Source organism: Plectropomus leopardus, chromosome 8, assembly GCF_008729295.1.
Source record: "Plectropomus leopardus isolate mb chromosome 8, YSFRI_Pleo_2.0, whole genome shotgun sequence".
Lineage (NCBI taxonomy): Eukaryota > Metazoa > Chordata > Actinopteri > Perciformes > Serranidae > Plectropomus > Plectropomus leopardus.
This window is the reverse complement of record NC_056470.1, coordinates 31,737,442-31,751,123: the sequence shown is the minus strand read 5'-3', so window position 1 is coordinate 31,751,123 and position 13,682 is coordinate 31,737,442.

Sequence of the window (13,682 nt, the reverse complement as noted above, 5' to 3'; positions counted from 1 at the left end):
TCTCTCTTTTCTGTCTCTCTTTTCATTTTTCCCAGTTCATTTTCTTATCAGTTTTTTCTCATTTCTTGCAGTTTGTGGAGCATTTTTTAGCCAAGATGTGCACTGCATTTTTTTAGCCATGTTTTCAAAAGAAATCAAATCAATTTGCTCAAGTTTCAAAGGTTTAAATGCCTGTGAAAAGCATCTGAATGTAGCACAAGAAAACTGGTTAAGCCTTAATGAACTTAGAAGTTATATAACAAATCCACTCCTTCACAGAGTTGTAGTGAACGGGACTTTATAGAGACCAAAACTGTTTTCTTGTACCAGGCGTGTTTATTTCTGCATTTTAATATGTGGTCTATGAGGATTGACTCTCTATTTGAGCAAGTGGCCATTAGAGGAGTTAGGAATTCGTTTCTCAGCCCCAGAGGTTTCCGCGTGGGTCAACCTAAACATACGAGCATTCAACGCTCTTCTACAAATATATTCAGAAATTGTTTTATCTTTTTTTTGAAAAATATGTGCAATAGCTACAGTATTTTAGTAGTTCCTCATACATAAAGAGAGATTCACATTTCAGTCAACTTCAATGCTGGTAACTTGGTATAGATGTAAAAATGGGGTCAGCCGGAAACACTGATGAAGAGAATATCTGCATGTGAGCGTCAACACCGAGCTGCTCAGATGAAGCATTGTGCGGTGAGGCTGTTTTTGATGGGACACCAGCTCGGTGAACATGATTCTTCTTAATGAGGCGTTGAGATTGAGAAACAAATCAAAATCAACAACTACCGCTCCTTACAAACAAACTATACCTTTTTTATACCTTTCCGCTGAAAGCTGGTATGAACAATGAGTCAAATCAGAAGGGTGGAGGGACGATAGTGGCGTTCTCGATTAAACGACCTGAGCGCCAACACATCTTGTCCTTGATTGAATTCTTCACGGGGGGAGAAATGATTAATTGCCGGACTTGTGAAATGTTACAGCAATCCACATATGACTGCTTTTGAACATTTTTTCCATTGATTTCCAGAGTGATTAAGAGGCACTTTGAGCTCTCAAACACAAGCGCGGGTAATTGCAAAGCACAGAAGAATGAGTAATCTGTTATTCAAATACTTTCCTTTATATTAGACCGTGTTTTGAACATGAAGCTTTCAGCTGTTTAGTTTGACTGTTTTAATATTCTAAAGTTGTATCTTTAAATGATCACAAACCTCGCCGACCCGTCTGACTCTCACAAAGGTGATGTGCTCTCCTAAAAATGAGTGAAACAGATTTTGCTGCAGTTAAATGTAAATGTAGGAGCTCTCAGTTTTGAGTGATCCCTTTTCATCAAGGCAAAGATGTTTGTTCAGCCTGTAAAGGAGTCTGTAAATTTGGCACGGATGACTTTGATGTCTGTCAAGTTCCATAACAACATCGCCAAAATAAATGAGTCACAGCTAGAAGCCCAGGTGATATGCTTTTACGACCAACACTGAATACATGTTTTTAAATGTTCTGGAGTGATATTCAAGCAAATCATTACCACATTAATGTTTTAAAAAGATAGAGTGATCATCCCAAACAAGCAAAAATATCATCACGTTTGCAGCTGCTTCTCAACATCAGCACCTCCAGCAAGGTGAGATTTCACCAACAGGTTTCTTAACACCTCAAAACCTTAAGTATAACCCTCCGGGTTTCAGAGAACGACTGTTTTCACTTTGAGAAACACTAACTGCCAAACAGCAACCCTGTCTGACAGAAATTACATTTTTACGTCCCAGTTTCTTTTGGTAATTTCATTTTGTAGGAATCATAATTGTAGCCCTGGATTATGTTCACCTGTAACGTTTTCTTATTTGTTTTTTCTCTGAGTGAAGTGAAGGGAGTGCTCCTTTATTCAACCAAAGAGAAGGCATTTATCAGGGAAGTTTATCAGGGAGGTGGTGGTTGTGTAAGTGCGAGACTTCAACATGAGTTCAATGAGTTCACATCCTGTGTTAAGTTTGTTTAAGGCAACAAAAGCACTGTTCAAGAAATATTGCGATTTCTGTCATTTCAAGCTCCGAATGTTCTTAAATCCTAGGAACACCCCTGCGTATACCTGACCTGTGCGGGGCAGCTGAGACTGGATTTGCCTTTGTCAGACACGTGCACAGATAGTGCACAGATAGTCCCCAGGTGGTACTCGAGCACCTGCCCTTTGGGCCTCTGACTAAACAAATTCCCTTTTTGCAAGAAATTTCTTTCCTTTCTTTTCTAATTTTAGATTTGAAATTTGGCCTATGGCATCGATTCTTCATTGTTGAAAAACCCAACATTTTAAGTTTTAATTCTTTGAGACCACTTTGAACTGCTGCCCCACTACTGAAAATGTTGCTATAATAAACAGGTGGCTGTGTTTTATATTCTAATGTTTTTAGTGAAAAGGCATGTGTTTGCAAAGTACTGAGCATATGACTGGATAGATGAGACTTGGATTACGCTGCACGAGTTGTGAGAGTTTGTACATGGATGTTTTGATACAGCTTGGCTGTTGTTATATGCAGTCCAAAGGGTTTCCTTATAATTTCTTGGTAACAGGGTGAGTTTTTGATACACACATGATCTTTTTGCGCTGAAGTATTCCTTTAAGGCTTTGTTGCAGTCAAATAACACAATGACACATACTCAAGTTATCTTATCTCAGTATGTTCTCATGAAAACCTGTATAAGCACTGGAATGAATCATGTCATATGTATGAAATTATTCAGTTACTTAAGATTTGATCACTGCAATCAGCTGAAGTTTGGTCTAAGTGTTTCCAACGTGCCGAATGTGTCTGTGCACTCGGTGCTCATCATGTCAAGACCCTCGAGTCAACACACTGCAATTATGTCTATGACACCACCTTGAAACACACTCACAGGGCGAGAACTGTTTTCTGTAGGAGCTTTACATTTAACCCTTTAAAAACAGACCTCCCACCGACAGCTGCAGGAGATTGTTGTTTGCATGATCTTGTTTGAATAACTCTAAAATAAAAACCATGATAGATAGAGCATTCATTCTTTTGGCAGCAGAAAGCTAAGGCTTCTGTCTTCTCCAGCATCGCATCATGTTACCTTCCCTTACGTGCTGTGTCAATGTAGCATTTCACTGTAATTATGGTGGCATTGCCCTGTAACAGCCGCAGGTCGCTGTTTGCATAATTTTCTATATATATTGATTTCAAAATAAAAACCAAAGAGATAGAGCATTCATTTTTTTTGGGATCCGAAAGCTAAGGCTTTGTCACCTTGTCATCATGTTTTAAAGATAAAGATAAACTTTATTGTCTGTCCCAATCAGTGACAGAAATTCTCCTTTGACAAGGCTCCAACAAAAAATACAACACACTTAAGACACATTTAAACTCACAAAGTACAGACAGCATTTGAAGAAATGACATCACTATAAGCAAAAATATCAATATCAATGTCCTGGGGTCTGCACAAGTAAACATTACATCATAAAATAAAACAAAAAAATAAAAATAAAAAAAATAAAACAACAATAGCATGAATTCATAACAATTCAAATAGTTATGGCAATAATTACAACAATGACAACAGGTATCCTCAGTATATCTAAATACTTGGTAAAACCTTTGATAGAGCTCAAAACACAGCATATACAGTGACTGAGAAAATAAAAAGGAGAGGTCCTCATTAATGATCATATTGTCAGATATTTTTTAAGAAAACATGTCCTACTTGGTGCTCTGTGCCATCAGGTATTTCTTCAACCTCTTCTTAAAAATAACTTTACTTGTTAAATGTGTAATGTCAGATGGCACACTATTCCATAATTTCATTCCTCTGAACGTAACAGTATGTTGTCTTGCGTTAGCGTTTAAAGCGGGAAGTGAAAAACAACCTCTTTATTCATGTCTGTAATTTATGTTATGGTCTAAACTACTGTCACTGATGGTAAAGGATATTCAGATTTCAGGAAATAAAATGTTTCTCATAGAACAAAAAGTTCAAAGGGTTAAGAATAAAAGCTCTTTAAAATGCAGATTTAAGGGTAAATACGTCTCATTTATGCAAATCAGAGTTGGTATTTAAGGATGATGTATGGCACTATATGTGAAACAAGAACAGCAGGAATCAGTAGTTAACCCTCCACCTGTGTGTCAGGATTTAGAAAGTTATTATCAGCTGTTTATGGAGACACATCAAACTCTACTCAGTTGCATCCCGTTTAGCTTCAGGACAGTCTTAAAGGTCACTGGCTGATTGCTCCATGCATTTGCTATTTCCTCACGTAAGACAGTCTGTGTATTAGTCTGTCTTTTCAGACTGAAAGATGCTTCACAACTTACATGCCCATTGTCCATCAAAGCCACTAATGCACTTTTGATTTGAGTCATTCTTGAGCTGCCATGCCGGATAAGTAGTCCCTCTCCTCCTCTTTTCTTTGCTCCGGGGTTTCACGGTAGACGGATGACAGAGACAATGGCAATTCATCTTCATCATGCCGTCCGCATTACCATTAACGTGCAGCTCTTTTTCTTTCATAATGCAGCACATCTCACTCACAAATGCAGTCAAAGGAAAAGTACAATATCCTGAGAGCCGGGCATGTCATTTGTGGTTAGTATCATCAAGACGTCAAGGAGAAAATGACAGGGCTGGTCCACAAAATCGTCTGTGTGTTTAATATGAAATTACTTACTAAATCATGTTACCAAAAAGGATTTGGGATTTCACAGTGATCCATATGGAGCAGTAAAGTGTATATACCAGTGATACTCAACTTATGGCCTGCAGGCAAAATATGGCCCCAAATAGGTTAATGGGGGCCCCCCCCCCCCCAATCATTTTCTAATTAACAATGAAAATAAAGTGATTCACACTGGTAGTTGTTTTTATACTTTTATTATACATAAAGTGCTAGAGTGCATAAAACAGAGGTCCTAGCTAAGGCCTCAATATCCTTAAATCCTAGGTCCTGAAATCATAGAAAAGTACCAAAAATCACTGAAACATCCTAAAATCCTAAAAATGACCTAAAATTCTAGAAACATCCTAAAATCCTAGAAACTTGCCAAAATCCTATAAGCTTCCTGATCATCATCATTGAAACGTCATAAAAAACGTCATAAAATCCTTAAGAAATCCTAGAAACTTCCCAAAATCCTAAAAATGTCATAAAATCTTGGCAATATCATAAATCCTTGAAATGTCATGAGATTCCTAAGAATGTCCTAAAATCCTTGAACCTCCTAAAATCCTAGAAATGTCCTAAAACCCTGGAAATCTCCTTAAATCCTAAATATGTCCTAAAATCTTAGAAATGTCCAAAAAAATCCTAAAGATGTCCTAAAATCTAAAATCCTAGAAACATGTATGGGGCTGCTGCAACTGTCCCCTTTCATTTTGGAAAAGTGGCCCAAGCAAAGCATGTTTAGTTTAGTATCCCTGTCCTATATGGAGCACTGAGGTGTATATACAATCAGCTTATTCCTCAGATGTAAAATGTAATAATACAACGTAAAATATTGATTTATTCTATGGGGAAAGCCTTCTGGTGCTGCTCCGCTCCCACTCTATTTCAGATGCCTCAGTGTGCACGCATGAAACACAACCTGGACTTTGTATTTATTTAAAAGATTGGATTTTTGATCAATAGATGTTAGGAGGATATGCTACAATGTTCTGCATGTGCTGTGCTCACAGACCAGGTAAATTACACTATTATCATACAGATTTTGCCTCTGTGGACACAGATATCTGCCGTTCTATAAACCCCACCTGGAATTGATGGACATATTGTGATTTAGCTCTCTTATTCGTGCTTCCTGAGAAAAGCTTTGCCAGAAATATCTTCCTCTGTGCAGCGCTCAGTCCCCTCTGGATACTGACAGCTGCCTGAATTACAAAGGTAGCAACGTGAGTAATGAACCAACTGAAATCTCATCATATAGAGCGACTTTGAGTTACCCTGAGCAGCCCCTCTGACCCCAACCCCAGCCTCTGAGCCTCGCCAAATGAGCTTTTCATTTGCTATTCAGAAATCAGAATGAGGCGTGTTGCAGGCACAGAGGTGCTCAGAAGAATTGCACTGCATGCAAACGTGGTTTTGCAATCCTTAAGCCCGACAAATCAGCAGTTCTGTTCCAAGCTCATTTGCATACAGCACTCACATATTCTGCCTATGTGCGCAGCGTGAAAGTACAAGTTTCACAGCAGTCCTGTTTGAAGCTCATGAAATTGTTTGGAATTTAGTTTAAACTGAAGTCGGATGTGTGCTTTCATGCATATCTTTTACAGATTTTGGTGAAGCAAAACATGTTATTATTTAATGGCCGACGCTTTGATCTGGCTAATGTATAATGCACAGGTATAAAAGGCCAAGTTTAGCAGAGATGACAAGAGTTTTCATATGATACACCGTTTAATTATGCCTTTGATTTAAAATTTTACATTTTTAGGTAACAGGTGCCACAAGAGGGATTGACCATCAGCATGAAATATGATGTTATTTGGAGTTTGTGTAAGTTGAAAATATTCTGTTAAAAATCCAGTGATAAGAAGACTTTTAAACTACTCTTACCCTCCAGCAATAGTGAAAATGCAAGTGAAATATGCTTGCAAGTATTAAAGTCCAGTGTGTAGGATTTAGGCGGACATACAGACAGAAATGGAAAATAATATAAATAACTGTTTTCTTTAGTGTACACTCATTTCCCACACATTCATTTACTTGTGGCAGGATGCCGCAAATTAAAACATCTGCCGACATTAATAGATTTTCTAGCGCTATTGAAATATGTATAACATGCAGTATTTATTGCACCACACTGTCAGAGCGCAGAGCATACTGCTGTCAGAGACAGAGCAGTAGAATGGCAGTGAAAGTGAAACTTAACTGTTAATTGCACTGGTCTAAAAGTTTGCATTCACCCAATCTGCACTCTGCTTCTCCTCTCTACTATCGATCTGATCAGCTCTAACCGGATAAACTGATCCATTATCTATGTTGGAACTCAAACTACTGTAGAGGGATAAAAATAACTCACAGTGAATTGCCTGCTGAGTTTACGAATCTGTAAAAACACCCAAATTTAGAGAAGGGGCACAGAACAATAATAATAATAAAAAAAGGGACACATGCACACAAAATTCGAAAATGAGAAGTTTGTTGACACTGTCGTCAGCTATCGCAACACATGGTAAAAAATACTGGTATATAATCACTGGAAACTGAGATCTTTGTGTTTTCGTTACCTTAGAATGAGCCGTTTATATCTTTATACGGAGCGGGTCCTACTCCATGGAGTCCGCCATGTTGTTACAGCAGCCCAGAACAGACAGACCAAACACTGGCTCTAGATAGGGCCATTAGCATTTTGCAGTTGGCCGCCACAGTTCTCCTACACACTTGACACAGGAGAAGATTTGCTTGGTTGTAATCTGCAACTTCACCACTAGATGCCACTTAATTCTTCACACTAGACCTTTATTTATGTACAGTTAATATAGCCTACTGTATATCAGTTGGATGTGCATAGATTCGCATTTTTCTTTCTTTCTTCTTCTTCTTTGATAGTCTGAAAATTCGGGTTAAATTTGTCAGAAACCCAACCAGTGAAGCTAGTTTTGTTTGACACTAGAGGTTCAAAATCCCACAGTTGTTTTCCAGAAAATTGGATTAAGTCAAAAATATTTAAAAAAACAAAAACAAAACAAAACCTGCAATACATTTTTGGCCACTTGAGGGCAGCAAAACATGCCACAAACTCAATTCAGACATATAGGCAGGGCAAGGGAAAGCAGCTTTATTTGTATAGCACATTTCATACAACAGGGCAATCACCTTAAAAGATAATTTCGCTAACTTGTTAGCAAACAGTTGCTTATTTACACATCCAGCAGATAGAGAATTAGCATTCATTGGGACTTACTGTTTTGGCCGTCTGAGAAAAGTACAATATCAACTCTTCTTTTGGCACTTCATTTGCTCTCCACTCTGGAGGGAAATATCCAGCTTTTTAGCTTCTAAATGCTCTGCTATATTCACTGGCTAGTTGCTAATTTTCTCCTGTCTGCCACCTTGCAAAATACAGCGAGTTTTAAGATCTTTTTCACCAAAGTCAACTTTCTGTTGCAACTAAAAACGACATTGACGAGAGCTGTGAAACAACATAGCCAGGAAAGGGAAACAAAAAGTTAAAAGATGCTTTAACCCCCAAATTCCACCGAGTCCATCTGCAGCACGTTATAGCCGCGGCATGGCCTCCGGAGCCGATCACGGACATTCTAGTCAATGCTTGTTATTCCACCAAGCGCGTCTCTGCAATATTTCAGCAGCGTCCCAGCAGTCGTTCGCCGCTCTGCTCCACGTGAAATATGCAGCGGGTCTATAACGCTCTGGACATGCTGCTGTTGTAAGAGTCAAGTGATTGCTACCTGCATTTTCATCACTACCCAATACAAGTAGCCATGTGATCGATTGCTAACATAAAAATATTTATTATAGCTGCTCTAAAATCTGTCTGTCATCTCTACAATACGAGTAATTAAGAGGACAAGCTATTCATCTAAAAATCATGTTCTATTAGTTGTCCTTTAAGTGCATTATTATCACTACAGCTAAACTTAATCTGCACAAAAAGAATCTTACTGATCTTCACAGCACTTTAAAGGTCAAGAGGAAGTGAGGTTAAAACAGCGATTATCCTCAATTGTCTCGCCCTTTTTGTGCTGCGTCTGTCTCCAGTGTATTGAACCATTTTCACTCCAGTCAGGTATCCTACCAGGTTGATGCCTACAGCAGCTGCTTGGCGGAGCGTCTTTACTCCACTAAAGAGGAAATCAAAGGCTCCAAATTTCACAATTGGCCCGGCACCTTCAGTAAGAATGAACGCTGGGAGTCTGGCTGCCACCAGCTGAATGTTTTTCACAGAGGAAAACTGCTGTACTTATCAGGTCAGTTTTTGTCTGTTATGCCTCAAATGCTTTCTTTAAGACAGGTGGTGAGACTCAATAATAAGTACACCTCCAAAATATAATGCAGTCAATCACAAACCGCGTCAAACATTATAGAACAGAAAATGTGTTTACTGCAGAGCTGCTGTTTAAGCAATACAATGTATTTTTGCGTTTGTCCCATATCATAAAAGCTGTTGTCTCCACCTCCATCCATGTGGTTTCAAAAATGAGTCTGTGAGCAAAAACATTCAGATCCTACACGAGTCGTGAAACTCACGTCTTCATCTTTTGCTACCTGAAGCACGTAGCTGTCTTATCTGTAAAGGTGTTTACTTATTCAAGTGCTGAGTGACGCCTGCAGGCATACAGAGGAAAGATTATGAGTAATTAACACTTTTTTAAAAAACAGTCTGCATTGTGCTTGTTGGATTCAGTTGTTGTACTTGAAGATGTAACCTAAACAGATTGTGTTAACATGAACAATAATGTCTGACACAATATAAAGCAGAAGTGTGGGCCAGAGACACCAACACACTCTCATCCCAACTCCTCAAATATGGCCACTTGCTCAGTAGTGATGTTACAGGATGACGTTTCAGTTTACGCCTGTTAAATCCATTATGTCTCATCAAAATACATTTTTGGGGGCGTCGGTGGCTGAGTGGATAAAGTAGGTGCACCATGAATAAAGGCAGTGTACTTGCCACAGCAGCCTCGGGTTCAACTCCTGCTTGAGGCCCTTTGCTGCATGTCATCCCCACTTTCTCTCCCCCTTTTACGCTATTGATCTGTCCTATCCAATAAAGGCAAAAAATCCCCCCCAAAAAAATAATGCATTTTTGTTTTCACACAACATGTACAATTTGTGCTCGTTAGATGCATACAGTGTTTTCAAACCAACCTTACAAAGTTGGTAAATATAATTATTTCTTTGCACAACACAAGCTCGTGGTTAGGCATCATGGTTTGGCACAACATTCATGCAGGAAGCAAACAATGTGCTCCCAGGAGAAAGTCCAGGGTTTGTTGGACCCTTCCACCTGCCCTATAGGGACTTTCCAGCTTCTTAAATTACATTGTTACTGGCAGCATTTCAAACTGATGCTATCCAGTGGCAGATCATACTGCTGCGACAGGTTTCGTCCGGCGATATTATCAACTGACACCGTGTGGTGGCGTAGCGTACCACTGCGAGCAAATCATACTGACGTAAAAAGGTACTGTCTGATCACCTGATAAACTTACACTATCTACCGATGTGTCATACCACCGCAAAAAGTGCCTGTGTGTGTTGATGTCTGATACCAAAATCACTGACCAAGTGTCAGTATTTGACAGGGTCAGAATAAGAACAGGCCGGAGTCACATGACGAACTCGATTCACACTCGAGTCACAAATTTGATAACTTAAGACCTCACAAAAATGAACTTGCAACTTGAGTCGGACTTAACATTAATGACTCATGACTTCACTTGGACTTGAGCCTTTTGACTTGAAAACACTTGATACCATCCCCCAAGGCCCAAAAATGACAAAAAGTATGTCATTTTAAAAGTGTGCCTCCAAGAAATTAATTTCCTGAATTATACCAGTTAAAATTATTCATCATTCCCAGCAAGTCGACACTAAATTTCACAGATCCACTTTGTCTAAACCAATTCGACAAAGTCCAATCAAGTTGCAGGAGAGAACTGTGAAGAACTAACGTCACGTTCCTGAGTGCCTCTTTTGAAAGATTATACCAAAGATCCTTTTGTTTGTGTACAAAAGCTGCATGCTGGAAGAATTTGTCAACATACTTGTTTTAACAAATAATTAGAAATTTTGAAAAGCAATGATGATTTTTCTAAATGTAATATATTAGTACTCTGTTGTTACAGTGGCATCACATTTGGTGAATAGCACCTTATGTTTTCTCTAGGACCTGAAATTAAAAGTTTAGGACTTTGGACTTGCATTGGGACTTGTCCGTTTTGACATAGGACTTGGAAACTATGATTAATCTACACTCCACTTTATTCACATTAAAGCACAAAAAGTGCGTGACAATATTTTCATGTACCTTACATGAAGGTTTAGATAAACATGTTCGTTTAGAGCAGAGCTACACAGGATAAATAAATGCAGAATCCACTTTATAAGATTTTTTGAAAATCTTGTGCAAATCTACAATAACATACAGCACATTCTCATGCATGTGTACTTTAAAACAGTGGGTATTGCGGACACCTTTTATCGCACCATGGGTGAGTGCTTTTTTATGCTTAGAGACGCTCATGTTTTGTTTTACTTGTATTAATGCTGAGTTATAATTCAGTTCAGGGGTTATGTGTCCCAACGGATGCAATCAAAGTGAACGGTGCTCTGCATATCTCAAACCAAGTGCTGGAAACAATCTGCGTAAAGTGCTCCTCTGTTTAGAGAAAATATATTCAATCACTACTCGATATTGTCCTCTGAAATGCCAGAAGAAAGGTCACATTTAAGTTTGAAATTCAACTCAGCACACCTGCCACCATATAGCTTTGAGGACAGTACTTGTGTCACTAAAATTCTCCCCTTTTCTGCAGCAGTTTTTTTTTTCTCCCTTCAGCTACACGACCATAAAATCACAGAGTGTAAAGTTCTCAGGATGACCTTCTGTTTGCTGTCTAATGAAATTCATGTTAAGTCGAGAGATATGCAGTTTACTTAAAATGACTTTCTTGCTGGATCTTTCTTATCTTGCAAACAGTCAATCTGACGGCACGAACACACCCGCGAACAAATCAAGCTGCAGTGGCAGATAATCTCCCAGCAAATGATTTTAGGATCAGATTCATTAACAGAGGGTATTATTGCTTTTTCAAGATATAACACAAAAATGAGAGAGAGGAATTCAACACATTTACTGCCACTTTAATTCCAAAGAAATACATGTCAGATAAAAGGTCATTAGAAACCTCTGCTCGTCCACTGACGGCACCATGTAACAATTTCTAAAGACACAGATGTCTTCTTTATTCTAAATGTTTGACAGGTTTTTTACTTGTGTTATTGGTGTAGCATCACATCCTGCACCAATCCACATGACTGGTTGGCTTATCAAGTCAGAACAGTGTTTTAATTATAGAGTTTGTTTTTTTTTGTTATTATTTCAGAACAACTTTAAAGACTAAATGTGTATTTATCATGGTGATGCAGTTTCATGGGTAAGCTGATAAAATGGGTCATTTGAGTCTCAATCTCTCAGCTCCAACAGTGTCTCACAGAAGTATGTGAAATGGACACGACAGCATTATGTGGCAGGCACGAAATGAGTTAAAATACATTGTAAAGTTAGTGTCTATCCAGTTTAAGTTGACTAAATTTGAAAAGACAAGTTGAGGTAGTTTTATAATGATTCAACATGTCTTCTCATAGCACAGACACTCATTTCTTTTTATAGTTTAACGTGCTGGCAGCACATAAACAATGCCAATTTATTACAAACAGTTCCATTTTCAAACATTTCATTAGTGTGGTTTATGATGTGAAACGCTCAGAGATTGGTTAGGTTTAGGAACAACACGTTCTCATACCATCGTCAAATAGCGAGGCTTGGTCAGTAGCCCTACACATGTCAAAAGTTTCCCTCCTGTATCAGTTTTGGACTATTGGGAATGACGATTTCCACTCATTACATGAATTCTGTCTTTTCCAAATGTGCTTCAATTTTTACACAAAATGTACAGTTTCTGCTCGTTAAATGCATCCAGTCTCTTATAAAAATAAACTTAGAACAAAGGTGAAAAGCTTAATTTTTAGCTTTACTTTAGGCAACAAAAGCACATAGTTAGGTTAGGAAAAGACATCACTGTTTGTACAGTTGTTACTAATCTGTCACAAACATCACATAACATATGTCACTATGCTACACACACTAGCACACTAGACTGTTTTTAATAACTTGATTGACTTTTGGTTTCACACAGTAAACAGTGTTCTCCCAGATGAATGCGCCTATATGCAGACTTTCTCACTTTTCATGCAATGGTGATTGCCCAAAGCAGCAAAAACAGCCACCACAAGGTGCATCTCTTATTTCAGCCCAACGGTACCTTTACGGTCAGTGTCTGTTGCTAAGGGCTGCTGACAAAGTGTCGTTCTTCAACAAGTTGAGAGTGAGGGACTGGGTTGAAAGATCCTCATCGACATTATTTTGTGCTGCCAAACTGATGTATAACCAATTTCGTGTCCACCACCATGTAGGCTAATACGTTGTTAAGAGTTTATGTCCACTTCATATATTTCTATGTAAAACAGATCTGATAGTTAAGCCTCCCTGCCTGATTTTAAAATGCTTTTGAGCTTTTTTTATATGTGAAAAATGCCCCAAATATGCTTTTCAATGAGTTTCATTGAAAATGATCTTTGCACTTTCAATAAGTCAAAGTCCACGTCATTTGGGAATCACAACATACAATTGTAAAGATTTAATGTTCACTTATATTTACATCATTCTGTGCATTTGAGACACTACATGAAGTTTTTCTCCCAAAACAACAAGGAAAAATCAGCTCATAAACAGTTCTAGGCATATATTTAAGGCCGTTAGTACGATGATGAAATCAGATATTTCTGTTGTGGACGTAAGTGCACGGTTTCTGTTTCCACAAAGGCTGAATGTAAGTACTCACACAGTAAATTCAACTCAGTGCAATGATTAAGGACATTTCTCAGAGCCCCACCTTTACTCACCAAGGTTGATTTGGAAGGAGACAGAAATCAA